At 43.4% G+C, this 6,028-nt stretch overlaps 1 long non-coding RNA gene across 1 annotated transcript; it reads right to left on the reverse strand.

Moving 5' to 3' along the window:
• Positions 1–955: 955 nt before the first annotated feature.
• On the reverse strand, positions 956–4,974 carry LOC309351040. The gene is made up of 2 exons (XR_014160674.1): positions 4,040–4,974; positions 956–1,022 (listed from the first exon to the last, which is right to left on the reverse strand). It is a non-coding gene; the product is annotated as an uncharacterized lncRNA (long non-coding RNA).
• Positions 4,975–6,028: the final 1,054 nt, after the last annotated feature.

Below are 6,028 nucleotides of genomic sequence, written 5' to 3' on the forward strand. Positions count from 1 at the left end.
GTTGTCTCTTCTGACTGGCAACAGCTTTCCAGGCTCTCAGGGAATTAAGTCTTCCATGTGGCAGTTTATTGTGGACTCAGTTCTGCTCATGCATACAATTTCCCCCCATAGCATCCACACGACATCCTCATGAAAATGCCACCCCATATCCCTCCCCACTCAGGAGCGATCGTGTCAACAGCCTGAGCCATTTGAATGTTCCAGAGGTCGACCAGGGCTTTGACAGGAGCACCAGTCATATCAGCACCCTGCTAACCACAATTCCCAGGGTTATTTTGAGGAAGCCATGACTGTTTAAAGTGGCATGACACTGTTTTAAATGTATTATACAGATGGGGCCTTATTAATTGTAAGTGCAGTCTGGTCATAAATTGCCAGGATGAAATAACTTTTGCTGTTTTGTGAAAAAGGCTGCTGTGGAATGTCAGGCGAAAGGAAAAGCCAGGGGCTTTTCTTTTAAAGGGGAGATTCTCTCACACCAGGGAGCAGAACATGCCAGTCATAAATCATGCATTTCCAGTGTTGTGGAGAATTTATCTTCTGCACTTTCCCATACCTTTTTACTATCTAGATAACACTTGCTTTTTGGGAGACACCAAAGAAGATCTCAATGTACAAAGAATTTTTGATTTACAGAAATACAGAAGCAATGCCATATTTTAAGTAGTATCCCTCAAAGTGCTTTACAAGGGAGGCCAAACTCCCTAAGGCAGGCAGTCCTTTGTCTCCCAGTCATACTGTCTGTGGCGCAAAGAGGAAGTTTAATCCTAGTTATAGGTTCTGGAACAAGGATTATGTTAGAAATGCCAGAATATGCAATGTTCTTTGAAGGTTTATGGTCTAAAATGCCACCCCTAATGCAACTCTCTGTCTCTTGTTAACCACTGTTAACTTTCAATGTTGTCTTTGAATTTCTGTCAATAAGGAATCTCCCCCACCCCCACCCCACCCCCACCCCGCTCTTGAAGTCTCCATTACTGGCTTTCTTAATCTGGAAGATATGGATATTTTGAAGTTCAATTCTGGGGAAGAAGATGGGCAGAGATGAGGGGAAATCTTATTGCATGTAGAAATGGGTACTGTCTACATTCTCTGGATCAGTCTCAAACCCATCATGTCTCTACTTGCAGCCTCTTTCTGCTCCAGCCTCTGCTTCCTAGTCCTTGTGACAAACAGACCCTAGTAATGATAATGGTAAACATCAACAATTCTGGAAATGGAGGGTAGTGTTACACGTGCAGTCTCTTCCTGTCACACCCAGTTGCCCAGGAAGGATGCAGACATCATGCACTCATGCACAAAACCAATGGACATTAAAAAAATTATTTTTGGAACCACGCTCAACAGGGCATCTGGAGATTCATACACACAAAGCCAGTCATACCTGTTAAAAGCTATTAAGTTAGCAAGCCTAAATATGAAACTGCTAAAGAAGAAACAATCATAAGAAGGGACTATTGGGTGACAGATATTAGCAGCCTGAATGTATTAATTCAAATTTGGGGTGAACAACCCTCCTTGCTTTGGAGAAGGGGTTTACCAGCTATGGTCTGCACACCTGATTCAGGTGGTCCATAGCATTTCCACATTGCATATTCCTGTTGATTGTATTTTTATTGCTTCTTTTATTTCTTATGCTGCATTTTATTGTATTGCAATTCGAAAATGAAATGCAGTGGAATAAAATATACCGTATTTTTCGCTCTATAACACGCACCCGACCATAACACGCACGTAGTTTTTAGAGGAGGAAAATCCGTAGGCATGCCACCCGTAGGCATTCCCTCCATAACACGCACAGACATTTCCCCTTACTTTTTAGGAGGAAAAAAGTGAGTGTTATGGTGCAAAAAATACGGTAATTTAAGAAATAAAAGAAGCAGTAAAATTACAATTACAGATCATACAACGGCGGATTATGATTGCTGCAGCAACAAACATAAAAAAAAACCCCATCACCAATTTTCAAGTGGTCCATGGGAGCGGGGTGTGGGTGTGTGAGTTTGGGAACCACTGCTGTAGATAACTTGTTCACATCTAGCAGCATTTGTGAAAATCTAGTACAGTACTGTAACTTCTGAAATGCATTATTTGCACTTTCTCAGCAGAGGGCGGAAGAGCTCCAGCAACAGCAGTAAAACTGGCTTCAGTTGGTCACCAGGAACACACACTGAGTATGTGTGTCTGCTTTGGAAAACTTGACGGAATATGACTTTTGATTTATTCTAGGTGTGTTATTCCACCCCACCCTTCTCAAAATTATTTTAACCAGGGGCTCTACAGTGTCATCAAGTGTGGGAAGCCTGTAGCCCTCCAGATGTTTTCTCCTGCCCCAGAGGATAGGACTCGATCCAAAGGATTCAAATTAAAAGAAAGGAGATTCTGACTAAACACAAGGAAGAACTTTCTGACAGTAAGAGCTGCTTGATGGTGCAACAGACTCCATTGGGAGGCTGTGGACTCGCATTCAATGGAGGATTTTAAGCAGAGGTTGGATGGTCATCTGTCATGAGAGTCCTGCTTTGCAGGACACTGGACTCGATGAATCCTGGGGTCCCATCTAACTCTAAGATTCTATGCTGTTGACCTTTAACTTGCATCAGCCTCAGCGAGCACGATGAATGCTTGGAGTTGAGGGGAGCTGTGGTCCAGCAACATCTGGAGGGCACCAGGTTCCGCACCCTCTTTTGCCTTGGTCTATAACTCAAAGTGGGGACGCAGGTGCCGCTGTGGGTTAAACCAAAGAGCCTAGGACTTGCCAATCAGAAGGTTGGCAGTTCGAATCCCCGCGACGGGGTGAGCTCCCATTGCTCGCTCCTGCCAACCTAGCAGTTCGAAAGCACATCAAAGTACAAGTAGATTAATAGGTACCACTCCAGTGGGAAGGTAAATGGCATTTCTGTGCGCTGCTTTGGTTCGTCAGAAGCGGCTTAGTCATGCTGGCCACATGACCCGGAAGCTGTACGCTGGCTCCCTCGACCAATAAAGTGAGTTAAGTGCCGCAACCCCAGAGTCGTCTGCGGCTGGACCTAATGGTCAGGGGTCCCTTTACCTTTACAACTCAAAGCATGGGGAAAAGACAAACCAGCTCATGAGCAATCTTTTTATAGTCATCTGTTCACAGGTCATGCTTATGAGCTATTTGTAAAATCTACACTTCAGTGACCCTAAACTCCAATTTTATTCTACAGAGCAATAAATGTCGCAAAGCACACGTATTTTCCTGTATTAACTGAGTATGTATGGCTGGATTTGTTTGCATAATTTATCTCGCACTCTCACCCCCTCCCTGCTTTTCCAGAATTTTGGGCATTTTTCAGGGGCAGCCTGACTCATTTCGTCACCTAAGGAGACGCGACTCAGGCCTTTAGCATTCCAGATGTTGATGGACTACAACCCCCATTATCCCTGACCATTGGCCATGCTGGTAAGGGCTGCTGGGAGTTAAGAGTCCAACAACATCTGGAGGCTCACAGTTTAGTTGCCACATGGACCTTATCATGTTGAAAACCATACCCATGTTGTGTCTGTTTAGCAGTGCAGGCGCAATGCAGCAGCTATTGAGCATTAGCGGTGAAGTCTTCCATTCGAATTTCACACTAAGCACAAATTCCTCTCAGGGAAGCCACATTCCCTCATCCTCAGTTCTTCATCAGTGATGAGGATGAGGATACTACACGACCCAAATGGGCTGTCATAGCATTACTGAGATAATGTATGAGTAGCAATAAATGAACAATAATAAGTTTTTTCCCCAGGCTTTACTTTCCAGTCATGACTCATGAGTCTCCCTACCGCTGAAGGGAGAGAGAGACAGAGGAGAGTGACAGAGAAGAGTGACACAGCTGGCCTCCAACCTCACACTGTGGGTTAGGTCTAATAGCTATCTGCTACATCATCCTGGGATGCCCTGCCTCTGGACAAGAAACAAGTGTGAAGATAATTTTACTAGGGTGCTGGACTGCTTCTCTCCGGCACTGCCAAAGTGGAAGGGGCCCACCATAGTTAAGGTGGAAGGGACAGCACAGTTTCAGTTTACCTGATAAATGTCACATGTACTGCAGATATTAATACTGCTCAGCTTGAAGCGACTGGATGCATAAAAATTGACTCCTTTTGGAATAAAATGTTGCCCAGATTCAAGTTGGATTCAAAGCTTTACATGCAGAACTTAAATCAAAACAGAACAAAAAACGGTAAATGATCCATCCAAACAGCTCCATAAGATCATGTGCATGTCCAGCATAAGCTGAGCATCTCATATTATGTATTAGCCTTCATCCTGCCTAAGGCTATGTAGCTCCTGGAGAGCCATTATCACATTTTACTGCCGCTCTGGCTGGGAACAAAAGGCCAGGGTAACTCGCTTCAAAATCGTGATTTGCAATTCAGTAGCCTCGCATGTGATCTAAGGTTAAACATTCACATGTTAGCTTGCAGAGAACAATAGCGCTTAGAGAGTTCTTCTTGAGCTTCAATGGAATCTTCCAGTTAAACCCTTTCTGCAACATAGGCATTCTCCATTTCAGTGTGAATTAAGCAATTATACATAACAACATGCCGGTTAATGCATTTTTATCCCACTCTTCATCTACTCTTCCCTTAATAGTGTGCATACATGATTCTCTTTCCCCTTCCACTTTAACTTCATGACAGCCCTGTGAGGTGAGCTAGGTGACTGATGCAGAGGGAGTTTCATGGCTCAATTTGAATCGGCTCTTCCCAGCCCAGAACAATAACCATCTACTACACCAGGCTGGCTCTATTCTTAGGCAAAGCAATTTGCAGTTTCAGTACTAGAGGCCATCATAGTCCAAAATTTGTGATAAGACCATGCACATTCTGGCATTTAAATTCAAAGTTGCATTTAGTAGAGTTTGCAGCTTACAAAGTCCACAATTTGGTGGAGAAGCAAGACCACCCTGAATTTCAATAACAGCTTGCAATAAAATCTTGGCTTTTAAACAATGCCTTGGCTGCTCTTCAGCTTTACGGGTTGTAGTTTTTTTAAGTTAAAAAGAATACTTCCACTGTCTTTAAATCATAAAGCGTGCCCTGTATTTTATTTCTCTGCAAAGAAGTCTTTAAAATCTGAAATATGCTGAATAGGAGAGAGGCAGGGTCACAAAAGCATTTAGAATGAAAGAAAGCTGAGGAAATTAATATATTATTGTTCCAGTTGCAATTTGCGCTCTTAAACTATGCCTGGATTGCTGGTCTATGTACATGACTGTGTTTCCCCTAAGTATAATTCAAGCAGAGAGGGAAAGCATTGGGATCTCGAGAGTACAATAATGTAAGATCTCCCTCTTTTTTCTATCCAGCAGACCACCCCATTTTGTTCAATATACACCTTCGCAGCCATTTTAGGGCTAAACTAGATGTGAGGAACCTTCTCCTTATGTGTGGGTTTGACTCAAATGTAAATAAAGTAGGAGGTGGGTGCATGGGGTGGTCTGCTGGATTCCCTCCACCCCCACTCCCAGTTTATCCTCCTACAGGTCACTTTACCCTCAGCCAGAAGTAAACCTGGCCAGGAGGAAAATGTCTCATAATGAGGAAGTCTGTACGAGGTCCAAATGGGCATTGAGAGGGCTCAGCATCCCATCGCATGCTCTTTTTGCTCTTTAAATCAAGCTGCATCCCCTATCCCCCACATATATGCATGTATACATTTCTTAAATGTGTTGCCCACCCTTCAGCTGGAGGACAGGTTGAGCTGCATTTACGAACAGGTGAATCTGTCCATTATTTCTGGTTTTTATGGAAGCCGCCCAGAGTGGCTGGGGAAACCCAGCCAGATGGGCGGGGTACAAATAATAAATTATTATTATTATTATTATTATTATTATTATTATTATTATTATTTCAGTTTCACATTTTCCCCCACCTTAACTTCAGTGCACTACATCAGCAAGTGATTTTTCTTAAGTCCTTATAAAAACTGACCAGCATTTTAGGGTGGAATTCAGCATCACACAGTGACGAATCCGTCCCCCCTGTTTTGGGGGTTCTCCTGACCCTTCAG

The sequence above is a fragment of the Podarcis erhardii genome (assembly GCF_964252035.2).
Source record: "Podarcis erhardii genome assembly, chromosome: 10".
In the NCBI taxonomy this organism is placed as follows: Eukaryota; Metazoa; Chordata; class Lepidosauria; order Squamata; family Lacertidae; genus Podarcis; species Podarcis erhardii.